This window comes from Ascaphus truei, unplaced genomic scaffold (genome assembly GCF_040206685.1).
Source record: "Ascaphus truei isolate aAscTru1 unplaced genomic scaffold, aAscTru1.hap1 HAP1_SCAFFOLD_1622, whole genome shotgun sequence".
In the NCBI taxonomy this organism is placed as follows: domain Eukaryota; kingdom Metazoa; phylum Chordata; class Amphibia; order Anura; family Ascaphidae; genus Ascaphus; species Ascaphus truei.
Genome location: NW_027454513.1, coordinates 8,783 through 32,744, shown reverse-complemented (window position 1 = coordinate 32,744; position 23,962 = coordinate 8,783). Strand labels below are relative to the sequence as shown.

Genomic DNA, 23,962 nt, shown 5'->3' with positions numbered 1-23,962 from the left:
CAAGGTACGTCTATGTGTATAATTGTTTGTATTTTGTGCAGAGGGGGTAATTTCAGATAAAATACAATTCTCCACCCTCTACGAAACAATTCCACTTTGTTCAGTAAGCCAGAAAGTCTTGGTCCCATGTGGACTGAATTTTAATGCAAATTAGGTCCTTAATACACAAGTAAAGAATATAGATACTTATTCTCTACTGTAAGAAGTGCCACATTGCCCACTATTTAGGTCCTGTGCCCAGATTGTGACCAAGCATGGCAGAGGTGAGATTCCCCCAACTCCAATTTGCTACACTCTCCAAGAGAGATAATTGTGATCAGAGATGGAACTATGGGGGGGGGGGGTGAGCAGGGTCGCTGCCCAGGGAGTAGCCCGACTGGGGGCACGGAAATCTCATTTGGTGCATATGTTGCAGCGTTGCATTGATTGGCCGGTCAATCTGCACTGCTGCCTGTCACAGTGACATCATGATCGGGCACTGTGATCAGCTATAGCGCTGACCCAGGTGACATAGTTCAGCACTTTACAAGGAGGGAACAGATGTTGTGGGTGACAGATGTTGGGGGTAGGCTAAGACTGTTGACCAGAGTAACGTGGAGACTTACTGCACTCTGCATGCCCATCCTCTCCCTGACATCAGGGGAAGGAAGTGGCCCTGGTGTGTGTGTAGGTATACCAGATGTCAGTGTATGCATAAGTAAGTATGCCTGTGTAGTGGGAGGTGTAGGGGCATTAAGCTGGAGGACTTAAACCAGTCACAAAAGCACATAGATACCTCTTATTATACCGCACCAAAGGCTGATAATATCATGCTGTAGCTGCACTTTACAGAAGATGATGCAGAATCCATCACATCATAGCCACACTGTGCATATGATGTACTGAATCAGTAACACCAGGAAGACATCTCCATTTAAGGGGTACAGTTGAAGTTAACAGAATATGTCCAGCACTTTGGTGTGTAGCCCATAAATAATAATTGTGCACATTACCAGAACATACTTGCAACTGCAAGATCATTTTGCTGCTTGTAGTGTATGCTCGTCCTGTGCAGTGTTGTAGTAGATCCATCTCTTCAGTGTTCACTGCAACAAAAGTAAGACATTGCATTAATATTACAGACGTTTGGGGGCTGAAATCTCACTTCGCTGCGGACAATTTCCCTTTGCATAAGATTCTTGTGATTATGTCAATGATGATCAATAACTACATCATAACACAGCCGCTCTATACAGAAGATGTACTTGCTATCAATGGTCATGGAGGTAATACGTCACACAATGTACAGATATAGCAAGGATTATTTCTTCCTCTGGTGCATTATGGCATTATGATGGGAAATGTTGTGAGATTCTGCATTATCAGCATCACTGAATCTTTTGGAAATTAAGTGATATTCTATGTTTTAATGCAATATTATGGATGATCAGCCGGTAAAATAATAATAGCTTGCTGTATCTGTAGCCATGCTCTACCCATGATGTGCTAAATCAATGACTGCAGAGAGATTCAGAGTGGTAAACATGACTGGAACGCATCTCTGAATAATGGGCAGCAAAGCAGTGCAGAATAGGAGGTGAAAGTATTTAAAATGGAAGACCCTTAGCAGCTGTGTGGGGAGTAGACAGTACAGACTGACCAAGTAAATGGTAAAAGGAGTAACTTCAACATTACTTGGCTTTGTTCTCCACATTGAAGCTTTCCTCCTCTTTAAATCACTAATACTGATGCCATGTGTAACCTGTACTGAGAGTTATATAATCTACTGGCCTAGATGAAACCATATGATGCAAACAGGTTCCATCCCACTCGATTCATAGAATTGAACCACCTCAACCTTTCATAACAATCACATAGAACTGCAGCAGTGCGCTACTGCACATGTTCTTGTTATGAATGGTAGTAGATGTGGTCCTTGGGTCAAAACTTCATACAGCAGCCACACTCTACTCATGATGTATTGAATCAACAAAAACCTGCATGGTACAGATCACAGGAAGGGTAGAGTAGAGGTGAATATGTCCAATGCGAAACCCTTAGCAGCTGGATTGTGTGGAGTCAATAAAACGACAAATACTAAATGAGAAATATACACATTGCTTATCTGTCTCTGTGTAGTCATTTTCCTCCTCTTCAACTGTCCTTCAAAATTTCTCTTCTGCCAGAAAAGAAACACATGGCTTCAATATTCACTGTTCTTCCCTCCTGAAATAAAAGTTAAGCATTGCATGGTTATGATCATACATACAATTAACCTTGCGCCAAACTATGTGATCCAAAGTAAATCCACCTCCCTCCCACAGCTGTGTTCCTTCTAGAGCTTCTACCACACAAGTCATTAATGTTCGTGACACTGTACTGCAGTCACAGTCTGCACACAAAGTAATGAATCAATTACATCACACTGAAAAGGCAGTCTACATGATGCAATAGTTATCCATAATAACTATGTCATGCAAAGGACAGGAAAGCCTATATGTATATCATTAGGGGAGAGGGGAAAAAAATAAATAAAAAATAAGTGCGACAAATTAAAACAGACAATAGGAAAGTAAATCCTTGCCCTGGGAACTTTACAATCTAAGAGAAATGTTAGAAGACTTAAAGAGAGGCAGCAGTTGGGGGAAGAAGTGCAGTAGATAACACTGCTTGTCCTTAATGGTGGGTACTTTTAGTAGAAAGCACTTCTTGGGAACAATAGTTGTTAGCAGTGACTGTGGGTGTGGGACAGTAGCCACGAGTCAAAGTTTTTGAAATTCTTGATTTAAGTCGTGAATTTTAAGATTGGTCTTAAATGTGGGTGGAAGAGGTTATGTTGGCATATACTGAGTGTGAGGGAGTTTCACATGTACGGTGCAGTGATGGAAAATGGTTTCAGGCAAGTGAGAGAACAGTAGAGGTGAAAGAAGTTAACAGGAGACAGTTATGGTTATAGTGCAAGAGACGAGCAAGGGCATAACGAGAGATCAAAGATGATATGCAAGAAGGAGCAGATTAATGGAGAGCCTTCACAAAAAGGTAAGGAGGAGAACTTTGTAGGTGATACAAAAACTTGATGGGATGCCAGGACAGGGATTTAAGGAGATGAGCAGAGACTGTTGTGGGAGAAAGTGAGATTATTCAAGCAGCAGAGTTTTGCATAGGAGAAAGTTGTGAAGCAGGGAGGCCTGTTAGTAGTATTTTAAAATAACCCATAGGATAACAGTATACATTGGAGTTTTAGCAGTAGGTTGAGAGGGGAAAGGGAAGATCTTGGTAATATTACAGAGAAAGAGGATCCAAACTTTACCCATGGCCATGCATGTGAATGGAGATGGAATTGAAGAGCCAAATGTTACTCCTAGGCAACATGTTTGATGACAAGATAGATGGTAGTACTGTTTACTGTGATGGAGAAAGGGGATAATATGAGCCCAGTTTTAGACATTAAGTTTAAGGCAGTGGAGTGCCATCCATGAGCATATAGCCAGGAGGCAACCCAAGAGTAGGGACTGGATTGCAGGAGTGAGAGCAGGGGTGGATAGATTTGTGTGTGTATCATCTGCATAGAGATTATATCTAAGGCCAAAAGAGTTGATGAGGTCACCAAATGATAGTATGTAGAGAGAAAGAGAGATCTCAGAACAGAGCCCTGATGTATACCCACAGACAGATCAATAGAAGACGAAGACATGTTAGCAACAGAGATGGAGAATGTGTGACAGGAAAGTTATGATGAAAACCAGGATAGAACTGTGTTACGGATACAAAGAGAGAGTTTAGAATATGAAGGAGGAGAGTGATTGAGAGCATCAAACGCAGCAGATAGATCAAGTAGGATTAGTAGGGAAAAGTGACCTTGGGAATTTGCTTTAAGCACAGTCTGTAGAACGAGCTGTACGAAAGGCAGGTTGTAAAGGATCCAGGAGGGAATGTGATTTAAGAATGTTGACATTCTAGCAATTAGGAGACAAACAGCAGGAGGGATACAGGGTGGTAGTTAGTAAGGCACATAGGGTGTAGGTTGTTTCTGAGAAAAGGGTGACCACTACAGGCTTAAAGTAAGAGGGTAAAGAGCCAGAGAATATGGAGGAATTGAAGATGTGGGTGAGAGTGGGGACTAAGAGATGCAGTAAGGTGTGAGGGGATATGATCTAGAGGGCATGTGGTAGAGGGAGAAGAGAAGATGATTTGCTTCCAGCTCTGTAAGAGAAGAAAAAGAGTCAAATGCAGAAGGAGAATTAGGTAGGAGAGAAGGGGGAAGGGACAGAAGGAATCTCCTTGTGGGTGGCATCCACCTTGTCTCTGAAGTAGTCAAATGCTTGAGGAGAAGTGAAGGAAGGATGGCAAGTGTGAGGAGAAGGTTAGTGGAGGGAGTCAAATACAGGGAAAAAAAGACAGCGTAAATTAAATTTGAGTGTTGATGAATGTGAAAAAAAAGTAGTGTGGTTTGGCCCCAAAGAGCAGCTTTATACAGGACTGGAGACATTTTTACTGTAGAAAAATCAAATATCAATTGTGTGATTTCCTTCATAGGCATTAAGAACAGCGAGTGGAAGTGTGATGAACATGTTTGGGAATTTAGCCAAGGGTGTGGGTTAGAGGGACGAGTGTGTCAGAACCTAGAAGGGGCATATAGATAGGAGGATAGCATTGCAAGAGTTAATAAGATTGTTAGTTTAAGTGAAAAGAGAGAGAGAGCAGAGAGGTTAGAGTAGATGTCAGAGGAGAGTTTAATTAAGCAGAGGAAAATCAGTGGGACAGGTAAGACACGGTGAGGGGAATGACTGATTGTGACTGATGAGAGCAGAAGAGGTTATGTACAACTAGAGCCTTGTTAGTAAGAGTGGACATTCCAGAGGGCACAGGAGAAGGGAAGAGAAAAGTAAGGAAAGGAATGTGGATTACATTAGATAGGTTAACACTCTTAGCAGGGAGGCCCGATGTGTATATGAGCCGGTCCAAGATTATAAGAGATATCCCCCAACATCAGCGAGCATAGAAGGAGACACAGAGATAGGTGTAGAGAGAGACAGAGATAGGGGTATGTAGAGAGAGAAGGACGTCAAGAGAATGAGACAGATAGACGTAGAGAGAGGAGACGTAGAGAGAGGGGGCTTTGAGAGGGGGGCGTAGAGAATGAGGGAAGGTGGAAGAGAATAGGATGTGCAGGAGTGCATTTCATTGAGCAGTGCAGAAATAGCTGCAATAGAGGTCTGTACAAATGGTGCTTTGTGTAGACACATGCAAAGGTAGGGGAAGGAAAGTGTATAGAACATGTGGATAAAAGCAGGAGTGTGGAAGTTAGAGAAATTAGAAAAGTTTTACAGAGGAATGAGGAAACAGTAAACAGAAAGAACAAGAGAGAGGTTACATTGGGATGACGTGCTGTGGTAGAGAGAAATGCTAGGAGAGAGCCTCCAGATATTAGAGGACATGAATTGAGGGAGCAAATGTATAAATCAAAACCGGAGGGGGAGGTATAGCACGAAAGCTTGCACAGCAGTTGATGAAGATTATAGTCTTAAAGTTGCGTGTACCTGTCAGGGCACTCAAGAAGGTCAATGCTCACAAGTGCAGAGTTCATGAAGAAATGCTGAATCCAGTTCCCCTCCAATTTAATTTTAATATAACTTTTTCATTCTTCATTACTGCAAAAAGCAAACAAAACAAAACCACATTGCATTACTATTTTCAAAATGGATTGAATGACATATTCAACAGTAACTGTGTGATGCCAATATTGCCTTCTCACTCGTAGGCCAGTACGGTCAGGTACCCAGTACTGATAAAACAATAAGTGCCCGTACTAAGTACCAATATGAATTATAAGGAAATGTAAAATCTCCAGGTCTCTCTCCATCTCTGCAACAGATATATGGATAAGCCCATATTAAGGCATCACGTGACCGGAGCCGTCACTGACTGGGTATATGCAAAGATGCAGGGAGATGCAAAGAAAGGGAGGGAGAGAGACAGGGAGAAGATGGGAAACGGAGGGAGGCACGGATGGCGGGCCTCTCTCTTTCACTGGTGCATGCAAGGAGCTGGTCCCAACATCCACAAAGTGTGTGTGTATTATTGGTTGTGTTTTATGGCGGTAGGAGGATAGTGTGTATATTGTGTGTGTGTGGGAGTATTATATTGTGTGTAGGGTATTATAGTGTGTATATTATGTTGAGGTGCAGAGGAGAGTATTAGATTGGGTATCTTGTGTTAGGGGGTATTGTGTATATTGTGTTTAAGACTATAATATTATTGGGGAGATTATTATTGAGGAGGTATTAAAGTGTGTATTGTGGGGAGTATTAGTGTATGTATTATTTGTGGGTGACAGATGCTGTGGGTAGGCCAAGAGTACGGGCCAGACTAAGGTGGAGACTTTCTGTATTCTGCATACAGGACTCTACATGCACTGCAGAGGTGAGATTCCCCCAACTCCAATTTGCTACACTCTCCAAGAGAGATTATTGTGATCAGAGGTGGAAGATGAGCAGGGTCACTGCCCAGGGAGTAGCCTGTCAGGGGGCATGGAAATCTCTTTTGGTGCGTATGTTGCCACGTGGCATTGATTGACCGGTCAATTAGCACTGCTTCCTATCACAGTGACATGATCCGGTGCTGTGATCGGTTGCAGCGCTGACCAAGGTGTGTTAGTGCAGCAATTTACAGGGAGGGAACAGAGGTTGTGGGTGACAGATGCTGGGGGTAGGCCAAGAGTACGGGCCAGAGCAAGGTGGAGATATTCTGTACTCTGCATGCCCAGGACTCTGCATGCATGCCAGTGGCTGTGGGGTGTGTGTGTGTAGGTATGCCAAGTGTCAGTGTGCATAAGTAAGTGTGCTGTGTGTGTAAGTAAGTTTGCCTGTGTGGCAGGAGGTGTAGGGGGGTGGGGGGCGGGGGGCGGTTCAGCTGGAGGACTTTACCCAGCACAAAAGCACATAGATGCCTCTGATTATATCACCCCAAATGCTGATAATATCCTGCTGTAGATGCACTTTACAGAAGATGATATAGATGTCATCAGTGTTTGGTGGGTTCATTAAATCAATCCATCATATAATAGCCACACTGTGCATATGATGTACTGAATCAGTAACACCAATCACAGGAAGACATCTCCATGGTAGGGGTAGTGTTGAAGTTAACAAAATATGTCCAGCACTGTGGAGTGGAGCCCATACATAATAATTGTGCACATTACCAGAACAACATATTGTCAACTGCATGATCATTTTGCTGCTTGTAGTGTATACTCTTGTCCTGTGCAGTGTTGTAGTAGATCCGTCTCTTCGGTGTTCACTGCAATAAAAGTAAGACATTGCATTAATATTACAGAAGTTTGGGGGCTGAAATCCCACTATGCTAATGACAGTTTCCCTTTGCATAAGATTCTTGTGATTATATCTCAATGATGATCAATAACAACTACATCATAACACAGCTGCTCTATACAGAATATGTATTTGCCATCAATGGTCATGGAGGCAATATGTCACACAATGTACATATATAGCAAGGATTATTTCTTCCTATGGTGTATTATGATGGGAGGGTGAGATTCTGCATTATCAGCATCAGTAAATCTGTAGGAAACTGAGTGATATTCTATTTTTTAATGCAATATTAGGGTAAAATAAAGCTTGCTGTATCTATAGCCATGCTCTACCCATGATGTGCTGAATCAATGACTGCAGAGCGATTTAGAGTGGTAAACATGACTTGAACTCATCTCTGAATAGAGGGTAGCACAGTAGTGCAGAGTAGAAGGTGAATGTATCTCAAATGGAAACCCTTAGCAGCTGTGTGGGGAGTAGACAGTACAGACTGACCAAGTAAATAGTAAAAAGTAGTAACTTCAACATTACTTGGTTTTGTTCTCCACTCCTGTTTTTCTGTTCTTTAAATCACTAATACTGATGCCATATGTAACCTGTACTGAGAGTTATATACTCTACTGGCCTAGATCAAATTAAATGATGCAAACAGGATCCCTCCCACTCAAGATTCATATGATTGCACCACCTCAACCTTTCATAGCAATAACATAGAACTGCAGCAGTGCGCTACTGCACATGTTCTTGTTATGAATGGTAGTAGATGTGGTCCTTGGGTCAGTACTTCATACTGTAGCCACACTCTATTCATGATGTATTGAATCAACAAAAATCTGCATGGTACAGATCACAGGAAGGGGTGGAGTAGAGGTGAATATGTCCAATGCGAAACCCTTAGCAGCCGGATTTTTTGGAGTCAATAAAACGACAAATACTAAATGAGAAATATACACATTGCTTATCTGTCTCTGTGTAGTCATTTTCCTCCTCTTCAACTGTCCTTCAATTTTCTATTTTGCAAGAAAATGAACACATGGCTTCAATATTCACTTCTGTTCTGCAGTCTTTCCTCTTGAAATAAAAAAGTTAAGCATTGCATTATTATTATTATAATTATTATTGACGATACATACAATGAACCTTGCTCCAAACCATGTGATACAAAGCAAATCCACCTCCCTCCCACAGCTGTGCTCCTTCTAGAGCTTCTACCACACAAGTTATTCATGTCAGTGAAACTGTACTGCAGTCCCGGTCTGCACACAATCTACTGAATCAATGACATCACACTGTGTCACACAATGTCATGCTAACGACAGGAAACAATCTTTGTATATATCTTTGTATATATAATAATAATAATAATAATAATAATAAAAAAAATAAGACAGGACAGACACTCCTACATTGCAATCAATAGAAAATAACTGGGACAGGCACTTCAAGGATGCATACAGTCCCGGATAAACTGTAGCTACCTATACAGGTGTGCCTTGTCTCTAGACTCTGCATATATCTCTATTTATATACCACCCATTGTGTACTCAGCGCTTTACAAGAGAGACCAAAAAGTACAGGAAATTATTATACAATAAGTTCAACAAACAAAAACAGACAATAGGAAAGTAAATCCCTGTCCTGGGTAGTTTACAATCTAAGAGAAATGTAAGGAGACTTACAGAGAGACAACAGGTGGGGGAACAAGTGCAGTAGATGACAATGCTTGTCCTTAATGGTGGGTACTTGTAGTATAAAGCACTTCTTGGGAACAATAGTTAGTGACTGAATGAGTGACAGTAGCAACGAGTAAAAGCTATTGAAATGCTTCATTTAAGTTGTGAATTTTAAGGTTGATTTTAAATGTGGGTGGAAGAGGTTATGTTGGCATATACTGAGTGTGTGTGAGTTTCACAGGTAAATTGATGGGAAAGGGTTTCAGGCAAGAGAGCGAGTGCGCAGTAGAGGTGTAAGAAGTATAATGGAGACAGTTATTAGTAGAGCTTAGGAGACGAGGAAGGGCATAACGAGACCAAAGATGATATGTAGGAAGGAGCAGATGAATAGAGAATAGTGTTGGACTGGGTCCTCAACTATAAAAAAATGGGTAACGGGTACCCGGCCAAAATGAAAGGTTCTACCCGGTCGGGTACACGGTTTGGCACTTACCTTCCGGGTGGCGGTGAAATCTAGGATCAGCAGCAGTCCTGTGACGGTGGCAGCATCTGTGGTGTCTTCAGCCGGCGGGGGAGCTGCAGGCTCACAGACACAGCTTACCTGCTTCGGTGCTGTGGAAGTGATTCCTGCAGCTCCCCCCGCCAGGTGAAGACACCTCTGATGCTGCCAACATCAGAGGACTGCTGCTGCTGATCCTAGATGTCTTAGGAAAGGTAAGTATAAAAGATTATTTCCAGCTGCCCTGACATTACCCGACGCCGGGTATTACCCGGCCAAGTCCACTTCTCAGTGGCCGGTTTCGAAAGAGTTTAGAATATGAATGAGAAGAGTGATTGACAGTATCAAAAGCAGAAGAGAGATCAAGCAGGATTAGTAAGTAAAATGGACCTTGGGAATTTTCTTTATGTACATAATTGGTTACATTGGGAAAGGCAGATTGTGAAGGGCCCAGAGGAGCATGTGATTTAAGAATGTTGATCAAACGGGAGATCACAAGACGTTCTAGCAATTAGGAGGCAAATGGTAGGAAGGATACAGGGCGATAGTTAGAAATTCACACAAGGTCAAGGTTATTTTTGAGAATATGGGGTGACCACTGCATGCTTAAAAGGAAGAGTTGAAAGAGCCAAAGGATATGGAGGAATTGAAGATGTGGGTGAGAGTGAGAATATAGGATTGAGAGGGCATGTGGTAGAGGGAGAAGAGAAGATCAGGTTCCAGCTTTGTGACAGGAGAAAAGGAGTCAAGAGTGCAATGAGATCTAGATAGAAAAAGAGAGAGGGGGAAGGGAGAGAACGAATCTACTTGTGGATGGCATCCACCTTGCCTCAAGTGAGCAAAGGCTTGAGGAGAAATAAAGGATGGATGTTAAGTGGGAGGAGAAAGTCAGTGGTGGGACTCAAATACATAGAAGACAGTGTGAATGAAATTGGAGTGTTGATGAGTGAGGAAAAAGTAGTGTTTGACCTTAAAAAAAGGAGCAGAGTTTTACAGAACAGGACAAAGGTTTAGTGTAGAAAATCAGACTGTGAGATTTCCTCCATAGGTGTTAAGAGCAGCAGTGTGATGTGATGAAGTGTGATGAGAGCGTGCTTGTGAATTTAACCAATGCATGGGTTAGGCTGCGTCTATAGTAAGCACGCAACAGAAGGCAAAGTTAGCGCATGCCTGTCGCTCCAGCAATCCCTGCACTGAGGTCCGAGGCGACGGGGAGGCCCTGCATCGCTCGCACGCACTGTGGACGACCAAGCGTGTGACCATGATAATCACGGCCTTAGAGGGATGAGTGTGTCAGAGCCTAGAAGGGGCATATAGATGATGGAGGAGGAGGGAGGAGGAGATGATAGCATTGTAAGAGTTAACAAGATAGTTAGTTTAAGCAGAAAGTGAGGAAAGGTTAGAGATAAGGGTAGATGTCAGAGGAGAGAGTTCAATTAAGCTGAGGTATCGAGTAGGACAGGGGTGAGGGGAATGAGAAGTGGTGGATGATGAGAGCAGAAGAGGTCATGTACAAATAGACCATGTTAGTCGTAGAGCAGACATTCCAGAGGGCACGTGAGAAGGGAAGAGTAAAGTGAGACAAGGAATGTGGATTACATTAGATGGGTTAATACGCTTAGCAGGGAGGTGGAGAGAGAGGCAAGAGGCAGAGGGTGGTGTAGGGGTAGAGGAAGAGATGTTGCATGTACCTTGTCAGAACATTAAAGAACGTCAATTCACACTGGTGCAGAGTTGATGATGAAATGCTGAATCCAGTTCACGTCCAATTCAATTTTAACAGAACTTTTTCATTCTTCATTACTGCAAAAAAAAAAAGTAAAAAACAATGCATTACTATTTTCAAAATGGATTGAATTCCCCCACCAATGACTATGTGTTACCAATATATCCCTCTCAGTCCCACTGCAGCACATACTGTACCAGTGTGAAAGTAAGAAGGTACACAGTACCGGTAAAACAATACGTGCCGGTACTATGCACCATATGAATTATAAGGGGATGTAAATCTCCCAGTCTCTCTCCATATCCGCAACAGAGTGGGCTCCGGTCAGTGGCATGGATGCCCATATATGGATATGCTCATATTTGGGCATCCCATGTCACTGACCGGAGCCGGCTCTGAGTATAGGGATATATGCGGAGACGCAGAGGTGCAAGGAAATGGGAGGAGGCACGGTGAGAAACAGGGAGAGACCACAGGAAGATAGAGGGCAACAACTTCCACAAGGTACGTCTATGTGTATAATTGTTTGTATTTTGTGCAGAGGGGGTAATTTCAGATAAAATACAATTCTCCACCCTCTACGAAATAATTCCACTTTGTTCAGTAAGCCAGAAAGTCTTGGTCCCATGGGGACTGAATTTTAATGCAAATAAGGTCCTTAATACACAAGTAAAGAATAAAGTTACTTATTCTCTACTGTAAGAAGTGCCACATTGCCCACTATTTGGGTCCTGTGCCCAGATTGTGACCATGCATGGCAGAGGTGAGATTCCCCCAACTCCAATTTGCTACACTCTCCAAGAGAGATAATTGTGATCAGAGGTGGAACTAGGGGAGGGGGTGAGCAGGGTCACTGCCCAGGGAGTAACCTGACTGGGGGCACGGAAATCTCATTTAGTGCATATGTTGCGGCACTGCATTGATTGACCGGTCAATCTGCACTGCTGCCTGTCACAGTGACATCCTGATCGGGCACTGTGATCAGCTATAGCACTGACCCAGGTGAGATAGTTCAGCACTTTACAAGGAGGGAACAGATGTTGTGGGTGACAGATGCTGGGGGTAGGCCAAGACTGTTGGCCAGAGTAACGTGGAGACTTACTGCACTCTGCATGCCCATCCTCTCCCTGACATCAGGGGAAGGAAGTGGCCCTGGGGTGTGTGTAGGTATGCCAGATGTCAGTGTATGCATAAGTAAGTATGCCTGTGTAGTGGGAGGTGTAGGGGCGTTAAGCTGGAGGACTTAAAACAGGCACAAAAGCACATAGATACCTCTGATTATACCGCACCAAATGCTGATAATATCATGCTGTAGCTGCACTTTACAGAAGATGATGCAGATGTCATCATTGGTTGGTGGGTTCATTAAATCAATCCATCATATCATAACCACACTGTGCATATGATGTACTGAATCAGTAACACCAGGAAGACATCTCCATGTTAGGAGTAGAGTTGAAGTTAACAGAATATGTCCAGCACTGTGGTGTGTAGCCCATAAATAATAATTGTGCACATTACCAGAACAACATACTGTCAACTGCAAGATCATTTTGCTGCTTGTAGCGTATGCTCATCCTGTACAGTGTTGTAGTAGATCCGTCTCTTCAGTGTTCACTGCAACAAAAGTAAGACATTGCATTAATATTACAGACGTTTGGGGGCTGAAATCTCACTTCGCTGCGGACAATTTCCCTTTGCATAAGATTCTTGTGATTATGTCAATGATGATCAATAACTGCATCATAACACAGCCGCTCTATACAGAAGATGTACTTGCTCTCAATGGTCATGGAGGTAATACGTCACACAATGTACAGATATAGCAAGGATTATTTCTCCAACTGGTGCATTATGGCATTATGATGGGAAATGTTGTGAGATTCTGCATTATCAGCATCACTGAATCTTTTGGAAATTAAGTGATATTCTATGTTTTAATGCAATATTATGGATGATCAGCCGGTAAAATAATAATAGCTTGCTGTATCTGTAGCCATGCTCTACCCATGATGTGCTGAACCAATGACTGCAGAGAGATTCAGAGTGGTAAACATGACTGGAACGCATCTCTGAATAATGGGCAGCAAAGCAGTGCAGAATAGGAGGTGAAAGTATTTAAAATGGAAGATCCTTAGCAGCTGTGTGGAGAGTAGACAGTACAGACTGACCAAGTAAATGGTAAAAGGAGTAACTTCAACATTACTTGGCTTTGTTCTCCACATTGAAGCTTTCCTCCTCTTTAAATCACTAATACTGATGCCATGTGTAACCTGTACTGAGAGTTATATAATCTACTGGCCTAGATGAAACCATATGATGCAAACAGGATCCATCCCACTCCAAATTCATAGAATTGAACCACCTCAACCTTTCATAACAATCACATAGAACTGCAGCTGTGCGCTACTGCACATGTTCTTGTTATGAATGGTAGTAGATGTGGTCCTTGGGTCTTTACTTCATACTGTAGCCACCCTCTACTCATGATGTATTGAATCAACGAAAACTTGCATGGTTCAGATCACAGGAAGGGGTAGAGTAGAGATGAAAATATTCAATGTGAAACCCGTAGCAGCCGGATTGTGTGGAGTCAATAAAACGACAAATACTAAATGGTAAATGAGAAATATACACATTGCTTATCTGTCTCTGTGTAGTAATTTTCCTTCTCTTCAACTGTCCTTCAAATTTTCTCTTTTGCAAGAAAAGGAACACATGGCTTCAATATTCACTTCTGTTCTGCAGTCATCCCTCCTGAAATAAAAGTTAAGCATTGTATTGTTATTATGATAATACATACAATAAACCTTGCTCCAAACCATTTGATGCAAAGCAAATCCACCTCCCACCCACAGCTGTGCTCCTTCTAGAGCATGCATGTCAAACTCCAGTCCTCGAGGGTCCCAAACAGGCCAGGTTTTCAGTAGGGATATCCTGAAAACCTGGCCTGTTTGCTGCCCTCGAGGACTGGAGTTTGACATCCTTGTTCTTGAGCTTCTACCACGCAAGTCATCCATGTGAGTGACACTGTACTGCAGTCCTGGTCTGCACACAATCTACTGAATCAATGACATCACACTGTAAAGGCAATCTACAAGATGTATTAGTTGTCCACACTTCCGAAATGTTACTTTTATGTCCAAATCACTTATTCCCATGACCTGATATTTGTATTTGTTATTTATAGGATTGTCACAAAGAGTTGATGAGGTCACCAAATGATAGTATGTAGAGAGAAAGAGAGATCTCAGAACAGAGCCCTGATGTATACCCACAGACAGATCAATAGAAGACGAAGACATGTTAGCAACAGAGATGGAGAATGTGTGACAGGAAAGTTATGATGAAAACCAGGATAGAACTGTGTTACGGATACCAAGAGAGAGTTTAGAATATGAAGGAGGAGAGTGATTGAGAGCATCAAACGCAGCAGATAGATCAAGTAGGATTAGTAGGGAAAAGTGACCTTGGGAATTTGCTTTAAGCACAGTCTGTAGAACGAGCTGTACGAAAGGCAGGTTGTAAAGGATCCAGGAGGGCATGTGATTTAAGAATGTTGACATTCTAGCAATTAGGAGACAAACAGCAGGAGGGATATAGGGCGGTAGTTAGTAAGGCACATAGGGTGTAGGTTGTTTCTGAGAAAAGGGTGACCACTACAGGCTTAAAGTAAGAGGGTAAAGAGCCAGAGAATAGGGAGGAATTGAAGATGTGGGTGAGAGTGGGGACTAAGAGATGCAGTAAGGTGTGAGGGGATACGATCTAGAGGGCATGTGGTAGAGGGAGAAGAGAAGATGATTTGCTTCCAGCTCTGTAAGAGAAGAAAAAGAGTCAAATGCAGAAGGAGAATTAGGTAGAAGGAGAGAAGGGGGAAGGGACAGAAGGAATCTCCTTGTGGGTGGCATCCACCTTGCCTCTGAAGTAGTCAAATGCTTGAGGAGAAGTGAAGGAAGGATGGCAAGTGTGAGAAGAAGGTTAGTGGAGGGAGTCAAATACAGGGGAAAAAAGACAGCGTAAATTAAATTTGTGTGTTGATGAATGTGGAAAAAAAAGTAGTGTGGTTTGGCCCCAGAGAGCAGCTTTATACAGGACTGGAGACATTTTTACTGTAGAAAAATCAAACATCAAGTGTGAGATTTCCTTCATAGGCATTAAGAACAGTGAGTGGAAGTGTGATGAACATGTTTGGGAATTTAGCCAAGGGTGTGGGTTAGAGGGACGAGTGTGTCAGAGCTTGAAGGGGCATATAGAGGATAGCATTGTAAGAGTTAATAAGATTGTCAGTTTAAGCAGAAAGAGAGAGAGAGAGCAGAGAGGTTAGAGTAGATGTCAGAGGAGAGTTTAATTAAGCAGAGGAAAATCAGTGGGACAGGTAAGATGGGGTGAGGGGAATGACTGATTGTGAATGATGAGAGCAGAAGAGGTCATGTACAACTAGAGCCTTGTTAGTCAGAGAACGGACATTCCAGAGGGCATAGGAGAAGGGAAGAGAAAAGTAAGGAAAGGAATGTGGATTACATTAGATAGGTTAACACTCTTAGCAGGGAGGCAGAGGCAGGGAGACCCGATGTGTATATGAGCAGGTTCAAGATTATAAGAGATATCCCACACATCAGCAAACATAGAAGGAGACACAGAGATAGGTGTAGAGAGAGACAGAGATAGCTCTATGTAGAGAGAGAGGGACGTAGAGAGAATGAGACAGATAGGCGCAGAGAGAGAGGGGGCGCAGAGAGAGAGGGGGCGCAGAGAGAGAGGGGGCGCAGAGAGAGAGGGGGCGCAGAGAGAGAGGGGGCGCAGAGAGAGAGGGGGCGCAGAGAGAGAGGGGGCGCAGAGAGAGAGGGGGCGCAGAGAGAGAGGGGGCGCAGAGAGAGAGGGGGCGCAGAGAGAGAGGGGGCGCAGAGAGAGAGGGGGCGCAGAGAGAGAGGGGGCGCAGAGAGAGAGGGGGCGCAGAGAATAGGATGTACATGAGTGCTTTTCATTGAGCAGTGCAGAAATAGCTGCAATAGAGGTCTGTACAAATGGTGCAGTGTGTAGACACATGCAAAGGTAGGGGAAGGAAAGAGGAGAACATGTGGATAAAAGCAGGAGTGTGGAAGTTAGAGAAATTAGAAAAGTTTAACAGAGGAGTGAGGAAACAGCAAGCAGAGAGAACAAGAGAGAGGTTACATTGGGATGATGTTCTGTGGTAGAGAGAAAATGCTAGGAGAGAGCTTTCAAATATTAGAGGACATGACTTGAGGGAGCAAATGTATAAATCAAAACCTGAGGGGGAGGTATAGCACGAAAGCTTGCACAGCAGATTATAGTCTTAAAGTTGCGTGTACCTGTCAGGGCATTCAAGAAGGTAAATTCTCACAAGTGCAGAGTTCATGATGAAATGCTGAATCCAGTTCCCCTCCAATTTAATTTTAATATAACTTTTCCATTCTTCATTACTGCAAAAAGCAAACAAAACAAAACCACATTGCATTACTATTTTCAAAATGGATTGAATGGCATATTCAACAGTGACTGTGTGATGCCAATATTCCCCACTCACTCGTAGTGAAGCACATATTGTACTAGTGTTGAAAGTAGGCCGGTAGAGTCAGGTACGCAGTACTGATAAAACAATAAGTGCGCGTCGTAAGTACCAGCTCCGCAACAGTGCGGGCATCACATTAGTGACGTGGATGAACATATATGGATAAGCCCATATTAAGGCATCACGTGACCAGAGCCGTCACTGACTGGGTATACGTAAAGACGCAGGGAGATGCAAGGAAAGGGAGGGAGAGAGACAGGGAGAAGATGGGAAACGGAGGGAGGCACGGATGGAGAGAGGGAGTTCTTCCGAGCTTCTGCTGGCCTCTCTCTTTCACTGGTGCATGCCGGGAGCTGGTCCCAACATCCACAAAGTGTGTGTGTATTATTGGTTGTATTTTATGGGGGTAGGAGGGTAGTGTGTATATTGTGTGTGTGGGAGTATTATATTGTGTGTAGAGGTGCAGAGGAGAGTACTAGATTGTGTATCTTGTGTAAGGGTGTTGTGTATATTGTGTTTGGAGCTATAATATTATTGGGGAGATTAGTATTGAGGAGGTATTATAGTGTGTATTGTGGGGAGTATTAGTGTGTGTATTGTTTGTGGGTGACAGATGCTGGGGTATGCAGCAATCCCTGCACTGAGGTCCGAGGCGGCTCTGCATCGCTCGCATGCACTGTGGATGACCAAGCATGTGCCCATGATAATCATGGCCTTAGAGGGATGAGTGTGTCAGAGCCTAGAAGGGGCATATAAATATATAATGGAGGAGGGAGGAGGGAGGAGGAGGAGATGATAGCATTGTAAAAGTTAACAAGATAGTTAGTTTAAGCAGAAAGTGAGGAGAGGTTAGAGATAAGGGTAGATGTCAGAGGAGAGAGTTCAATTAAGCTGAGGTATCGAGTAGGACAGGGGTGAGGGGAATGAGAAGTGGTGGATGATGAGAGCAGAAGAGGTCATGTACAAATAGACCTTGTTAGTCAGAGAGCAGACATTCCAGAGGGCACGTGAGAAGTGAAGAGTAAAGTGAGACATGGAATGTGGATTACATTAGATGGGTTAATACGCTTAGCAGGGAGGTGGAGAGAGAGAGGCAAGAGGCAGAGAGTGGTGTAGGGGTTGAGGAAGAGATATTGCATGTACCTTATCAGAACATTAAAGAACATCAATTCACACTGGTGCAGAGTTGATGATGAATCCAGTTCACCTCCAATTCAATTTTAACAGAAATGTTTCATTCTTCATTACTGAAAAAAAAGAAAAGTAAAAAACATTTCATTACTATTTTCAAAATGGATTGAATTCCCCCAACAATAACTATGTGTTACCAATATATCCCTCTCAGTCCCACTGCAGCACATACTGTACCAGTGTGAAAGTAGGAAGGTACACAGTAACGGTAAAACAATACGTGCCGGTACTATGCACCATCTGAATTATAAGGGGATGTAAATCTCCCAGTCTCTCTCCATATCCGCAACAGAGTGGGCTCCGGTCAGTGGCATGGATGCCCATGTATGGATATGCTCATATTTGGGCATCCCATGTCACTGACCGGAGCCGGCTCTGAGTATAGGGATATATGCGGAGACGCAGAGGTGCAAGGAAATGGGAGGAGGCACGGTGAGAAACAGGGAGAGACCACAGGAAGATAGAGGGCAACAACTTCCACAAGGTACGTGTATGTGTATAATTGTTTGTATTTTGTGCAGAGGGGGTAATTTCAGATAAAATACAATTCTCCACCCTCTACGAAATAATTCCACTTTGTTCAGTAAGCCAGAAAGTCTTGGTTCCATGGGGACTGAATTTTAATGCAAATAAGGTCCTTAATACACAAGTAAAGAATATAGTTACTTATTCTCTACTGTAAGAAGTGCCACATTGCCCACTATTTGGGTCCTGTGCCCAGATTGTGACCATGCATGGCAGAGGTGAGATTCCCCCAACACCAATTTGCTACACTCTCCAAGAGAGATAATTGTGGTCAGAGGTGGAACTAGGGGAGGGGGTGAGCAGGGTCACTGCCCAGGGAGTAACCTGACAGGGGGCACGGAAATCTCATTTAGTGCATATGGTGCGGCACTGCATTGATTGACCGGTCAATCTGCACTGCTGCCTGTCACAGTGACATCATGATCGGGCACTGTGATCAGCTATAGCACTGACCCAGGTGAGATAGTTCAGCACTTTACAAGGAGGGAACAGATGTTGTGGGTGACAGATGCTGGGGGTAGGCCAAGACTGTTGGCCAGAGTAACGTGGAGACTTACTGCACTCTGCATGCCCATCCTCTCCCTGACATCAGGGGAAGGAAGTGGCCCTGGGGTGTGTGTAGGTATGCCAGATGTCAGTGTATGCATAAGTAAGTATGCCTGTGTAGTGGGAGGTGTAGGGGCGTTAAGCTGGAGGACTTAAAACAGGCACACATCTCACTTCGCTGCGGACAATTTCCCTTTGCATAAGATTCTTGTGATTATGTCAATGATGATCAATAACTGCATCATAACACAGCCGCTCTATACAGAAGATGTACTTGCTATCAATGGTCATGGAGGTAATACGTCACACAATGTACAGATATAGCAAGGATTATTTCTTCCTCTGGTGCATTATGGCATTATGATGGGAAATGTTGTGAGATTCTGCATTATCAGCATCACTGAATCTTTTGGAAATTAAGTGATATTCTATGTTTTAATGCAATATTATGGATGATCAGCCGGTAAAATAATAAAAGCTTTCTGTATCTGTAGCCATGCTCTACCCATGATGTGCTGAATCAATGACTGCAGAGAGATTCAGAGTGGTAAACATGACTGGAACGCATCTCTAAATAATGGGCAGCAAAGCAGTGCAGAATAGGAGGTGAAAGTATTTAAAATGGAAGACCCTTAGCAGCTGTGTGGGGAGTAGACAGTACAGACTGACCAAGTAAATGGTAAAAGGAGTAACTTCAACATTACTTGGCTTTGTTCTCCACATTGAAGCTTTCCTCCTCTTTACATCACTAATACTGATGCCATGTGTAACCTGTACTGAGAGTTATATAATCTACTGGCCTAGATGAAACCATGTGATGCAAACAGGATCCATCCCACTCCAGATTCATAGAATTGAACCACCTCAACCTTTCATAACAATCACATAGAACTGCAGCTGTGCGCTACTGCACATGTTCTTGTTATGAATGGTAGTAGATGTGGTCCTTGGGTCTTTACTTCATACTGTAGCCACACTCTACTCATGATGTATTGAATCAATGAAAACTTGCATGGTTCAGATCACAGGAAGGGGTAGAGTAGAGATGAAAATGTTCAATGTGAAACCCGTAGCAGCCGGATTGTGTGGAGTCAATAAAACGACAAATACTAAATGGTAAATGAGAAATATACACATTGCTTATCTGTCTCTGTGTAGTAATTTTCATTCTGTTCAACTGTCCTTCAAATTTTCTCTTTTGCAAGAAAAGGAACACATGGCTTCAATATTCACTTCTGTTCTGCAGTCATCCCTCCTGAAATAAAAGTTAAGCATTGCATTGTTATTATGATAATACATACAATAAACCTTGCTCCAAACCATTTGATGCAAAGCAAATCCACCTCCCACCCACAGCTGTGCTCCGTCTAGAGCATGCATGTCAAACTCCAGTCCTCGAGGGTCCCAAACAGGCCAGGTTTTCAGTAGGGATATCCTGAAAACCTGGCCTGTTTGCTGCCCTCGAGGACTGGAGTTTGACATCCTTGTTCTTGAGCTTCTACCACGCAAGTCATCCATGTGAGTGACACTGTACTGCAGTCCTGGTCTGCACACAATCTACTGAATCAATGACATCACACTGTAAAGGCAATCTACAAGATGTATTAGTTGTCCACACTTCCGAAATGTTACTTTTATGTCCAAATCACTTATTCCCATGACCTGATATTTGTATTTGTTATTTATAGGATTTTCACATGTATTACTACTGTGAAACGCTATATACATTAATAGTGCTATATAAATAAATACATACACATTTATATATAATAATAATATCAGCATGTTCTTTTAAAGCGCTGCTAGTTTTACGTAGCGCTATACAGAGACATTTTGCAGACACAAGTCCCTGCCCCATAGAGCTTACAATCTATGACATTGGTGCCTGAGGCACAGAGGATATGAAGTGACTTGCCCAAGGTCACACACACACATAAATATATACACACACACACACACACACACACACACACACACACATATATATGAAAACTAACACAGAAAAAAAGAATCCCCTGAATAGCACTCTAACATACACAAATTGTATCAATAAAGGTTTATTAATCACATACACATAAATGGTTAAAATGAGGAGCAGTGGTGACCTACAAAGCTGTTATAAACTGAACCTTAAGGTGTGGGGAAAAATGCTACACTGCAGTAATAAGTACAAAGTGTGTAAATAAAGTGTAGAGGCAAGAAATATATGGAAATGAGAACACTCAGACCGGCTGGTCAAGTACTACCTAAGTTGAAGCCCCCTGTGTGAAGTGCTTGTATGAAACTAGTGTATAACTAACAAGCAAGGAAATGAATAAGTTAATTATATAAGTTAGTAATATGATCCAAGCCTATAGATATGAAACACACAGATGAGCAAAAAATTGGCAGATATAACTAACAAGCCAAAATAGGTAGCAAAAGTACTTAGACCAGTCCTGAGTGTACAGCAAAGTGTCCAGCAGAGTGATAGCTGAGATCACCACCACATCCTAGATGAGACAGACAAGCCCTGACTTGCTTGTTTCACCAAATGCTTTGTCCGGGGGCTTAACATATAGACAGTTGATAGATGTATTTGAAGTTGCATATTCTGTGCCGTGGATTAATCAGTGTACTGAAAGCAACTGAAGATGGTACAGTAGCTGTGATAGGTTGGCCTCATAGCTCCTCCTTCAATGGAGGAATCGGCTCACAGAGCACTTAACTCCCTAAATGCCCAAAGAAAAAAGTAAGCATGCAGTACTTAAAGTGAAAGTAAAATGAGAAATGAAATAAACACACACATTGAAAAATCACTCACCCGACTGAGAGCGCCTTCTACAGAGCGCTGTACCACTGCTCAGCTAGCAGCTAAAACTGTCTCATTTTCCCACCATTGAAGTTTACACATGTCCACGCCCCACTACAAGACGCTGTGTACGGAAGCTCGCAGGAGACAAACTAGTGAGAGAATGTGTAGCTGCTAGCCACACTCCACGAGGTGCATTGTGGGAAATGTAGTTCTTTGCCTGCTAGCTTCTCTGACTGGTTACTGATCACATGATGTCACTAGGGGCGGGATTAGTGTGTTGCAATGTAACGGCCCGGCTGTATGATTGTCACAGAAGGGGGGAGCCTGAGAATGTCACGGATTTAATTACACATGTAATGATGTAATAACACAGCCATGAACTAAGCCAGTATACATATGGTCGTGTGATATTTATAATGCATTTATTAACATTATTGTGTGGATTTGGGCTGAATTAAACTTGTATGGGATTGTCACTTTAATATCACAGTACCACTACTGTTTAACACTTATAATGACCTCCTGATTACAGATTATTAGGGACAGACTTAAAAAGGCCTGTGTAAATATTTATTATAGAGTGGCCTCTTTACTTTATAATATCAGGGAGTATCAGACAGGCCTGTGTTTATTTTTAATATACATTAGGGTGACCTGACTCCAGATTATTGGCCTTTCCCTCTGACAAATGCATATTTTCCTATACTGTGTTAATTTTGTTAGAACAAAATAAATATTCATGCGCTAAATGACAGTACCAGTGTGAGTCCCAATAAGAAGTAGTGAGGTAAAAAACCATGGTACCAGCAACATATGTAACTGATGGGGAGGGTGCTAAAATATATGGAGTGTGGCGTCCTGATTGCTAAATGAGGTGTATTATATCATAAGTGCATATAACAATATCCCTCATAGCAATCTATTAAGAACCAACAAGAACTAGGTAGCACAATAATCAGTGCTGCAGTTATAGCCTAATAATAAGTATATATATATATATATATATATATATATACTGCTGCGGCCAAGTTTATTCGAGCATTTGCCCGTTCTTGGCCGCAGCAGTAGCCTGGCGCGCGCCCGAGAGTGACGGGCGCGCGCCGAAGCAGCGGAAGAGCGCCCTCCGATCGGGGCGCTCTCCCTACCGCTGCCGGGTCCGCCGGGTCCCCCGGAACCCCCTGCCGCTGTCCCGCGATCGCGGGACACCAGGGCTCCCTCGGGGAGCCCCTGGACGCGCGTGCAGGGGGCGCACGCTCCCGAAGACGCGTGACCGCGCGTCTATGACGCGCGGCACGCCGAGGGGCGGCCACTAGCAAGCCGGGAAATCTCCCGGCTTGCGGTACCGGCCACACTCGAATAAAGTGTGTCGGTACTATATATATATATATATATATATATGTAACCCATATTCCATATCGCAGATAGGGTGCATGTGAGGGGAGCTATATGTATTACCCAGTGTGGTGCTTTACCTGTGAGGCTCACAGGAGGCCTGAGCCTCCGCCAATGAGAGCCTGGGGTGTATCCTCCTGAACAATACTATATGGTGCAGCGCCTCCACCTGTGATGGCTCCAAGCAGAGCGGGAGTTGTTCCTCACAGGACAATAATATAATATCACGCACACAGCATATAAAAGAACAGTGACTTTTCTAACAGTAACATAACTATGCATGTCATACATTAAGTGTCTCTCTTCTAGGAGACACAGTAACTCACGTGTCTCGCAGGATGCAACCCCTCACCGTGTACCCACACCATGTCCAACTCCCCACACCACAACCCCACCCCCAAAGTAAGGTATGTGTGTGTGTGACTGCACAGCCACTATGTACTGATTTATAGTTGGTGCACTTATGGATGTTACCTGCCGAGCGCTCCAGCGCTAGGACCTGCAAACAGACTTCGCAAAGGATCCGACGGTGAAGATACGTCAGGGTTACCTTCCAGGGCGATCCCACCCGGTTGGTTGCTGCTGTGCTTGAAGAGGTCTGATCCTAAACCTCTGTAATGGTGCTGCGACAGTCTCTGCTTCCTTCACTTCTCTCTCTCTCTAAAGTGACAGGTTCCTGTACTAGGGCCTGTCCCTGTGACCACCCACCCTCACTAGTGGGAAGTCAGGGCCTCAACTCTAGCCTGGGGATTTCTGGCCTAGGGCAGAAT

At 43.3% G+C, this 23,962-nt stretch overlaps 1 long non-coding RNA gene across 1 annotated transcript; it reads right to left on the bottom strand.

Moving 5' to 3' along the window:
- Positions 1 to 1,144: 1,144 nt before the first annotated feature.
- On the bottom strand, positions 1,145 to 22,354 carry LOC142476623 (uncharacterized). Its single transcript, XR_012791853.1, has 12 exons — positions 21,810 to 22,354; positions 21,434 to 21,717; positions 20,142 to 20,261; positions 17,888 to 17,991; positions 16,545 to 16,655; positions 13,852 to 13,971; positions 12,736 to 12,831; positions 11,180 to 11,291; positions 8,268 to 8,387; positions 7,184 to 7,281; positions 5,520 to 5,630; positions 1,145 to 2,205 (listed from the first exon to the last, which is right to left on the bottom strand). It is a non-coding gene; the product is annotated as an uncharacterized LOC142476623 (long non-coding RNA).
- Positions 22,355 to 23,962: the final 1,608 nt, after the last annotated feature.